Consider the following 11,783-nt stretch of genomic DNA (forward strand, 5'->3'; position numbering starts at 1 on the left):
GTAACGGGGCCTTACACTCCATAACCACCAAAAATAAAAATGGAGATAAAGGATCGCCTTGTCGCATGATATTTAGAACTGCGTTTATGAGTAAATCCAACACGAAAGTAGGGCTACCGGTAACGGGGCCTTACACTCCATAACCACCAAAAATAAAAATGGAGATAAAGGATCGCCTTGTCGCATACCTTTGAAGCACTGAAACTCGAACGTAGGAGACCCGTTTACGAGCACCGAGGATCCAGCTGAAGAAAGAATCCCAAAAATTCACTCGCACCAAACCGAAGGGAAACCCATTTGAGCCAAAACCGACACAAGGAAGTTCCAGTTAACATTATCATAGGCTTTCTTGAAATCAATTTTCAAAAGGAAAGCTTGAAATTTAGCTTTATTAGCCTAGGCGAATAGCTCATTCACAATCAAAGGACCATCAAGAATCACCTTACCACCTAGAAATGTCGATTGGGAATCGGAGATGACAATCCCCAGCACCTTTTTTAGCCGGTTGGCTAAAACCTTCGAGACCACTTTATTTATAACCCCCACTAAATTTATAGGCCTGTAATCATTTAAACTTACTAGCCTATAATTTAAATTAACTATAATTAAGGAAATAATTTATGTTTTTATATAATATTAAATAAAATTATATAACCGTATATAATCATAAAGTTTCTAAATTTTTATTAATATTTATTGAATTATAAATTTAGTAAATTTACTAAATCATAATAGTGATTTTTAAAATTAAACAAAAAAGTATAATATTGATTTTCTAAATATAATCTATTCTAGAAGTTTCTAAAAATATTAATCTACATTAAATTAATCCGTTATTATTCCAGAATTTTATAATTTAATAATAATAATAATTGACATTTTTACAAAAAATTGAAATTCAAATATATTTAAAGGTTTGACTATAATAACGATACTTAATGAAACTATTAAATTTTTTATTATCGTTATTGTTATTTAATTCCTAAATTAAGCAACGTATTATTATTAAATATTAAACGATTTTGATTAACCTTAAATATTGAAATATTAAATTTATTATATAATAATACATTCTAAATATACATTTTGAATATAATCAATCGTTTATTTTAGGAAAAAAAAAGTTTTGTAATAAATCGCTTGAATTATATTCAAACTTATTGTTTAGTCAAATATTCAGTTATCTACTATATGCTAATTGATATCATTTTAAATTTACAATTATACCTAAATTATTTCTAATCTATATTCAGTTATTATCTATAAATATATTGCCTTGAGTTATGCATGTTGTTACATCTAATATTAAATTTCATTTATAACAATTTCTATGTTACGAACTTTAACAAAAATAAACTATTGTCCAATCAATATATAACATACATTATGAGTAGGCAATTCTTCACACCATTTCCATCATCGACCCCATAACCTACCCTCTGCAATGTATGTAATGTAAATAACCAAATGACCCATTTTCTCTTTTGTTATGTAGTAGGCACGCGGAGTTGGTGAAGATGACCCATTTGGATGGGATGCCACAAATATCTCCATTATTTCATAGCAAAGGTTGTGGTGCGCATAACCCTCTATATCTATTAGTCATGTTGTGTTGTATCATTCGATTATAATAAGAAAAACAGTTCCATCTTGATTTATATTTTTTGTTTGGAACTTAATTGCATTTCAAAATTTTATTATCTTTATGTTCTTTTTGGTTTCTCGTGCATAATGGACCTTGTGAAACAAATGATGCAATTGAATTCTTTATGAATAATCTTCAAGTAAGTCTATATATATCTGTACTAGATTATTTACACTTTATTTGGTTTATTCTTATATTTGTTAAGGTGTTTATTCGTGATCTGAAATTATATAATATTACATAAAATTATATAATAGTATATAATCATAGATTCTAAATATACTTTGTTTTATGATCAATCTTTTATTTTTTCAAATATAATATATTCTAGAAGTTTCTAAAAATGTTAATATTTTATTTTACACTAATTTGAAATTCAAATATATTATAATGTTTGACTATAAAAACGATAATTAAGGAGAGATTTTAATGTTTATATATTATTCTTATTATTATTTCATTTTTAAATTAAGCAACTTATTATTGTCTTTGTTAAGTGATTTTGATTAACCTTAAATATAGTAAACCATTCTAAATATACATTTTCAATATAAATTCTTTAGATATTGTGGTTAGATTTAATACAAGTAGTAGATGGTCAACACCTCTTTACACTTTCTAATAACTATAATTTGGAAGTTAAGATTTATTGGTTCCATAAAACAACTTTAGTAATGTTTATATGTTACTAATTATTATACATGTTGTTTTGTGTAGTTTATATTTTATATAATCTGCTATTGTGTTGTAACAATTTTCAGGTGTGTTAGGAAAAGTGATTTTCTTTTGGTTGAAGTTTTCAAGATGTTGATGATGGTTTAATAGCAAAGAACATTATGAGTTATTTTGTTGATGTGTAATAGTTGTTATGCTCAAATTAACTTCTTGTAATTTGAAAGTTTTAATATTAAGACAATGTAAATCTATTAATTTTTGGTTGGTATGGTGATGTGTTTAGTGACAATGTAAATCTATCAAGTTTTAATAGTTAAAGAAATATATGTTTGTTTAAATTGATGTTTAAGTTGATTATGTTTAGTGACATGTTATTTCACCCGCGTGTCACGCGGGCTATAACCTAGTAATCAATATATTTATAAAACAAATCTATCTATTCTAATAAAAGACTACTTAATTTTGCCACTTTTCAATCTCATAAGTCTCCTCATCTTTTTTTCAACATATGGTCCCTTATCTTTAAGTTATTTTAATATATGAATTCAAGTTTATTTTTATTAAAGGTAAATCCTAATCGACTCATTCATTAACATTAATGGTGAAATAAGAAAATAAGGAAATTTCAACATTGAAGTTGCAGGCTTCTTAGAATAAAATTTTCAAGTCACATGTAATTGCATATTAAATAAAATAAAGGCGCATCATTGTTTAAGAATTTGAATTTGTATGGTAATAAACTAGAAATTGTTTTTAAACTGGATTCGAGCAATAATGCATAATATATTATATAAGATTGGTTACAGATTTTGATTTAAAATTTTCTCATATGCATTTGAACTCGGGAAAATGTGTATTTTCTTAATTTTCTCCAAACATTATATATAAATATTGCAAACATGGAGAATACCTATTACAAAAATCTTTATGTTTAGTTAATTCATTGACTTTTGTGTGATATAAATGGTTTTGGCAATAAGAAAATCAATATTTAGTTTTCAATATTTTCTTCCATAACGCATACCTAAATGTTTCAAAACATATATTTTATGACGTGATTTATACTTTTTATACATTTAAATATATTTAATTTAATATGCCTTATAATACAAGTTACTTAATTAAAAGCATTCGAATTCAAAATTTTAAACCAAAAAATCAGTTTCAATCTCATCCACTATTTTTGCTTTCCAAAAATCAATTTTGATATTGAAATCTAGATTCATAGAATATAATTTTCGTGAGGTTTTACATAATTTCAATATTATATTAACTTGTTAATTTTACTTTTATACAAATACAACGAATTGAGGTTATGTTAGTGTTTATAGTTTGTTAGTACATAATTAAAGTGTTTATTATGGTTTATATTCTAAACAATAAAGTTATACGCAAAATTAAAAAAAATTCACAGTCATAACATTTATTATTCAAATATGTTATAAAGATTTATTAAGATTCACACATTAATTATAATGTAACTTAATAGAATATTTATTATTTTTCTTTTTTTTCGAACGGTGACTTTCATAGTGGTTGAATATTCAGCCACAGCTCTCGGAGAGAGCCCCAACCGCCCCACTCGGGCCAAGACTATGTTGTCTTAACCGAGCCCACGCTTGGCATCCGAGTTTGGCTAGACGTTCCACGAGAAAATTTCGAGCCCCCTGCCACTTGGCAGGAGTTGTCCGCCCACAAGAGCAAGCTCTCTGGGAAGGGACACTCTAATAGAAAACTCGTGTCGCCATAAAGATTCGAACTTGAGAGGCCAACCGGCATCAAGCTCTTATCCATCATTTGGCTGGCCACTTGAGCTAGCCCAAGTGGTTATTTATTATTTTTCTTAATATTTGTAACTTGATCATGTTCCTCTTTATATTTCAAGAATATTCCATTTTATATTAATTTAAAAAAAATAGTTAATTAGGTTAAAAGTCATTTACCATGCTTTCATAAAATCAGAAATATTTTCTTCTTCTTCTTCTTCTTCTTCTTTCTATAAGTTGTTATATATATATATATATATGTATATCGATTAATCAGGTATTCCAACAAATTTCCATCATATTAATTAATAAGTAATAAAAAATATTATTATTCAAAATTTAAACATTCCTTTTCCAATACATTGAATTATTCACTACCTTCACTTTATGTAACTTTAAATATTCTAATATTCTGCTAACTCATAATAATCACTGTTATTTGAACAATGACTTTAATGTTAGTATATCTTTGTCATTTTCCTATGAATTACATTCATATGAAATGAAACAAATCGTTTTCTTATATTTTAATTTCCAGTTATATATGTTGTTTGATTATACAACTTTTAGTTGTAAATATAAAATCAATTAAAATTTTGTCATACACTGAATATTAGTGACAACAAATTTATCATGATTAATGAATTTCATATTCTAAAGATTTTAAGGATAAGTTCAGGCAATTTATTTTTGGGATAATCATGTTTTTCGGATAAACATGAACTGATGATCTCAAATGACATAATATTAATTGTTTAAAAGGTATGATACTTTACGTGTATGAATAATTTTTTGTTAGTTTCATGGATATATTTATCATTATTTAGGGTTGGTAATTTGGTATGTACTTGAAAGAACCTTATTTTGTCACACAGACAACTATATATGGCTACATCAAGAGTTATAAATAAAGTTATGTATTACTTTATCAAGAGTTAGAGAAACTCCAATGGCATGTTTAGTTTTGATTCAAAATTCTGAACTTGACAATTGTCTATTAGATGTGATGTTCAGTTTAAAGCATATCCACAAAACTGAATGAAATGAAACATAATAAGTGGGTCTAATATAATTAATTTTTAATTTTCATTTAAAAATTGAAACCAATATCAACCTCCCACTTTATCAATCTTTCTTTTTGAATTAAAAAATAAAGTTTTTTGTTTGTTTTTACTTTCAATGGTAAAAATATTATTTATTTTTAAGCTTACCTACCAACGGTAACCGTCTTAATTTTTTTTTGAAAGGCAGTAACCATCTATATATATTTAAATAATATAAAATAAAAAAATAAGATACTTATAAAAGTATTTTAGTTTATAGAGAGAAAATATAGAAGAAGTGATTATGTGGAATATATGGGTGTTTAAAAGTGGATGTAGTGTTGGAGGAGAAATGATAGTTCTTGGTGTTTTAAAGTGAATGGGTGAAAAGCTGATGTGGCGCGTTTAGTTTCTTTTTTACTTATCCACCATTATGGATGCTTTTACAATCATACATGAACTAAAGATTTGGATTTTCGACAAACAACGTATACCAACCAATACAACAAATGTAGTGTATAATGAAGTTTTTTTAATTATTTGTAACATATTTGTGTAACATTAGTTATATAAATTTTACAATTTTAATGTAAATTGTAATTGTATTAACAATGTATGATCACTTTGTTGACTGAATTTTACTTAATGGCTAGAGTTTAAAACTTTTATCAATTACCCGTGTAATACACGGGCCTCAAACTAGTGTTTAAATATATAGCAAAAATCATACTTAACAAAAATCTCACACATAGCAAACCTACTGGTAAGGTCAGGAGAGTGAAATGTAAGCATATCATGTCTCCATTTTAAAGGATATAACTATTGTTTCCAATGAGACATTCAGTGCTATAAATGACATGCATCAAAATGCATCAAAAAGAATTATGCAAAAATATATGATGCTAGTGTGCTAGTGATGGTTTTAAACTGTAGAATTAAAAAGTTACCACCACGGCTATGTTTAGTGGATGTGCTACAAATGGGACGTTTTGTGCCATATGACGTACAGTCAACAAAATGTGGGTTTTTGTTTTAGGGGTGTAGTGGTGTTGTAGCCAGGCTCGATTTTTGGGCCGTGCAATCCGTGCAACTGCACGAGGCCCAAATATTCAAGAAGGCCCAAAGGTTTAAACTCTTATGTATATCAATATGACTGTGAGGCCCAATTGCATACATAGCAACACCAACTGGGCGCGTGAGACTTGAGAGCCACCTCAACCTAATAATTTGATGACATTTTAATTTGGACTTGTAGCTTTTAGTGATGTTATCAATTATTGACTTATTATCATGATCCTATTTAATGTGTGAATATCAAGATATAATTGAAAGAATCTTAACATTTTTAGTTTTAAGGTATACTTAATATAATAACGTATATTATAATTTATATGCATTAACATATATAAAAGTGTATTATAAAAAAATATTATGACGGGTTACAACCAGGTAAATAAGGCTATGTAATCGGGTGATCTGGTCTAGTAATCGAGTATCTTGCGAATCACATAGTCGTCTCAAACCCGTGAAATCTTCAAATGTAATCCGAAACGCCCCACACCCTATTGGGACGTGTATTACCCTGGAGGCCCAATATTTATCTCGCACGAGGCCTAGGATGTGTATATCATTCTTGGGGACGGGCCTGGTATATATATATAGGGGTAGGATCTAGAGAGAACTCTTACAAATGAGAGAACTAGAGAACTCCTTCAAATCTATTGATTTTACTAATTAAAGAAGTAAAAAAAACATGGTTTTTTAAATAAAAGGGTAAATTGGGCATACAGGGCATACAAAATATATGTATCCACTCTCTCTCTCTCAATCGCTCGCACACCATCTCCCTAACCTAGGTTTCATACTATCTACCTGCAAAATTTGTCTGATTCATTGCGAAATCAGTCGATTACACCAAAGAACACCACCAGGTAATCGTTCCTACAAGGTCTTATCATGTGTTTCATGTGTATATCATTCGTATTGCAGGGAATTGGCAAAAATAGTAGTCGATTCTATGTTTATGTGTGTTTTTTTGTTTAAATCAAGTAACAATGTGTTGATACCAGCTCGTATCTGTCTGATTGCACATATGTAGTACAAGAATCATAGGTGTGTTGCACAAAATTGGCTCAATATACGGTGTTATTGTGTGTTTTGTTTGTAAATCGATGTTTATATCAGTTCACATATGCAATATACTCTGTTTTTGTGTTTTTTAAATCAAATTATATGTGTTTTTTTTGGGTAAATCGAGTAACAATGTGTTGATACCAGCTCGTATCTGTCTGATTGCACATATGTAGTACAAGAATCATAGGTGTATTGCACGGATTTGGCTCAATATATTGTGTTATTGCGTATTTTGTTTGTAAATCGAAATTGTTGCTTTTATATCAGTTCACATATGCAATATACTCTGTTTTTGTGTTTTTTTAAATCGAATTATGTGTGTTTTTTGTGTAAATCGAGTAACAATGTGTTGATACCACCTTGTATCTGTCTGATTGCACATATGTATTACAAGAATCATAGGTGTATTGCACGGGGTTGGCTCAATATACGGTGTTATTGTGTGTTTTGTTTGTAAATCGAGATTATTGCATTTATATCAGTTCACAAATGCAATATACTCTGTCTTTGTGTTTTTTTTAAATCGAACAATAATACATTGATATAAGTTAGTATATGTTTGATTGCATATACGTAGTGCATGATTGATGTGCTTGATTGATGTTTTTTAGATGTGTTTGTCAGAACACGGTAATGTTACCTTATACAAGCATATCAGTATACATTGCATAGATGTATTATATTACACTACGGCTAACTTGATGCAACAATATGTATTTGTGTTTGTTGCACATATGCAGTGCTTGTTTGTTTTTAATTGAATGATAGCATACTGATATCAGGTCGTATTTTGAATGTATTGTTAAACATTGCACGTGCGCAATACATAAATAATATGTCAGATTACATAGCTTTCCAGTTAGTCAAACATACAACTGTTTATGTTATTGAGCATATTCATTTAGAATGGATATGCACATCACATTATAATATAGTTAGGTCGGCGTAACATGTGTACTTATTAACAAGGGGTGAAAAATGAAACAAGGGAAGATTATTGGACAACGACGATGGGGTCGGTTCAGGAAACGGTGATGAAAATAACAAACTTGACTGTACAATATAAATAAGTTTTTGAAATTTATACATATATTATTGTGATTAAATTTTTCATATCAATGACATTACATGTATGTTGCAGTCACAAAGACCAAGAGGAAGTCAAAACGACCATATAAAGTGAAATATGCAACATTGGTAGATGGGGAATACGAGTTCGGCAAGGAAGTTGAGGATGAAGATGAAACAACCTTAAATGGTATGGTCTATATAAGTTAAGATTGCGTTAAATGTATATGCAGTTATGATGCTTATATATATGCAGCTCTGATGACGTATACGTAAGAAAGGCAAAAAAGCCTGCACCCGACGTGCATACTCGAAACACGAAGTGTCTGGGATGGGTAAACGGGTATGTGACCAGGAATGCGATCAACAAATAAATCTTTTCCGGGTTCGGGTACGAGCATGGGATTCGACGATACCTGACCCGGTTACCCGAAACATATATACCCAATTACCCGAAATATTTACTTTACGTATTTTTAGTTTCCTATTTACGTAAACTTCAATTAATACCTAAGTACTTTATGTTTCCCGGCCATATGACTCTTCAATATCTTTATCCCAACTTCAATTTACCACTTATTGCCCTACCGCCCAACTTTTCAATTACTAAAACTCAAAATCCACTTTTATTTGCATATTTGCTCCTCCTTTGCGTCATCACTTGTAAACATTGAGTATCTTTATATTTGATATTTTATGATGTATTGATGTTGCAGTTACTAAAAATGTAAAACTAAAATCATGGAAATGTACTTCGAAATGCTCGCGTATAATTTTAAACAAATTAACAGGTATACTTGACACCCGTGGGTATGCCCAATACCTGATGGGTAATTACTCGATAAATACCCGACTAGTAACGGGCCGGGTATGTGACACATTTTTGTAAACGGGTATGGGATAATCGAGTCATTTCCATCGCTACATATACACAACACACATATGCAATGTTTATGTATTACAAATATGCAGTAATTATTATATGTTACATGTATATATATAGTGACGTATTACATATATGTAGTACTAACTTATTACATATATGCACTAATATTGTATTAATTGTAAATATTAACTGTTGGCTTTAACGTATAAGCAGGTGATGAAGATCATAAAGAAATGAATGTATAAACAAAAAAATGATGTGTTGGAAAAGAAACCGGAGTTAAAGTGACCGATGGTGAAAAAAAGAGTACATGGTTTAGAACACAAAGGGATTAACAAAAATAGTATATTTTGGAAGTTTGTGTATACTAATAAGTTGGAATTGTTTTGTTATTGTTTATATGGCATGTTTAAAATTTATGAAATTTGAATGGAATTATTCCGTGAGTTTGTGTGCGAGTTGTTAAAATCGCACGTGTTATAACGCCTTGAATATAAATATTAAATTAAATATATTAAATTAAATTAAATATATCATAAACTATTTTAAAGTATATACGGTACAAATATACCACGTTTAGAACGTATGTAAATTGTAAATTATGTGGTGCATTCATGAAGTATATGCAAACTAAATATTTTGAATGAAGTGCAAAGATATAATGTTCAAAATTCACAAAATATAATAAACATACATAATACAAGTAATTAAACAATGTAATGCACATGTGTAATACACGCATATACGGTTAAACATAGGTTACGAGTCGAGTATGAACCGTCCCCTACTGATTACATGTAACATCCCGTTTTTTTTCTAGTTTCGGTTAATAAATGAAATAGGAGTTATTACGAGTCGGGCTAGTGTTGGGTAAATGGATATGGGTTATGAAGGAAAGAAGGAAAGACCATGGGCTAAGCCCATGACCAATAAATATATAAACCCTTAATACCCATTTTTCATTCATTCACACATATTCCATACACCTCTCAAAACACACACTTAAGCTCTCTCTCTCTCTCTCTAGCCTCTCTCTAGCCGTAATCACCAAGGAAAACCGATCCCGATCCAAAATAATGATACTATGATCTTGTATGAGCTTTAACCGATAGATATAGTCACGAAACAACGAGCCGACACCGTTAAACCGTTTGAGTCAGGAGATCCAGGTGGAATCGGGTATAAACCGAACCTATGATGAGTTTAGGGGTCACCCTAGCTCAGATCTGGATCGAACGGAACGAAAAACGGTGAAAACGGGTTAAAACTCGTTTTTTCCGGCGAATCCGCGGTTTTCCGGCGGCGGTGCCGGAAAGGTGGCGCCGGAAAAGGGGGAATACGATGTAAGAATGTCAGGGAATGTTCTGACCTAACCCTAATTCGCTATGGAAACCTAACGAATTAAAAAGTGATTCGTTAGTTGATTCGTATGACGGGGCATAACGAACTAGCCCTAGTTCGTATATGATTCGTTAAGGGAAAGGGTAACGAATTACCCTTGATTCGTGATAGTTAGTTTGTTAAAAGAAATAACGAATTAGAGGGTCCAATTCTCTACTTGGACTGGTTCGCTATATGGACTGATTCGTTAAGGAGTCCAGTTCGTTAAGGGTTCAATTTGTTATAGGAACCAGTTCGCTAAGATCAGCCAATTCGTTATGAACCAGTAACGAATTAGAAGTTTAACAGAATGGTCCCTGGACTTAGAAAAGAATGATTTAATTACAAAGAAGCCCTTGGACTTTTAAGTAGCAAATTTTTTAATGATTCAAAATCATAATGGAAAATGTGTTAAGACAATTAATGAAAATAAAATTTTTCCAAGCTGACCTGGCAGCTTAACCCCAGCCAGGGGCTCTGCCCCTTGGACCCCGCTAGGGGTTGCTGCCCTTAGAACCCCGCTGCCCCCGGACCCCCGTTCGTTGAGGGATATAATTGGACTAGAAATACGTTATGGATAGTAATAGTAATTAATACGCGTAATTGTTATACAGTTAGTCGTGCACATCTAAAGAGGGGAATTACCGTAAACGGTGAACGCAACCGCATTGAGGTGAGTTTCTAGCCCCACTTCCTTGTTATGTTTTCTGGGCTGTGTGCATACTCGATGTGATAGTTAATACACTTACCTTAAGTGGTAAGTGTATGCCTTGTATGATTTATGTATGATGATTTCTTGACGGTGCGTGAACGATCTTCGGATATTGCATGTACCGTCAGGTGGTAGTTAAAGATATGATTGATAGTATGATGTAAGATATGATGTATGTATGAATATATGATGTATGCATAATGTATGTATGTCATGTTGATGGTACGTGAACGCTCTTCGGTGATTGCACGTATTGTCAAGGAAAGTATGTAAGAACAGGTACGGTACAGTTGCATGAAACAAAGGGACCAGACCCTAATAATATATGTGATGGTAGGGACCAGACCCTAATAATATCTGTGATGGTAGGGACCAGGCCCTAATAATATATGTGATGTTGGGGACCAGACCCTTTATAATATCTGTGAGGTTATAGAGCGGAATGCTCTTTAAATAGGATGGATAGTTATGTATG

The sequence above is a fragment of the Bidens hawaiensis genome, unplaced genomic scaffold, assembly GCF_021521415.1.
Source record: "Bidens hawaiensis isolate Kalapana, Puna unplaced genomic scaffold, B.hawaiensis_p1.1 tig00030522_1, whole genome shotgun sequence".
NCBI classification, from domain to species: Eukaryota; Viridiplantae; Streptophyta; class Magnoliopsida; order Asterales; family Asteraceae; genus Bidens; species Bidens hawaiensis.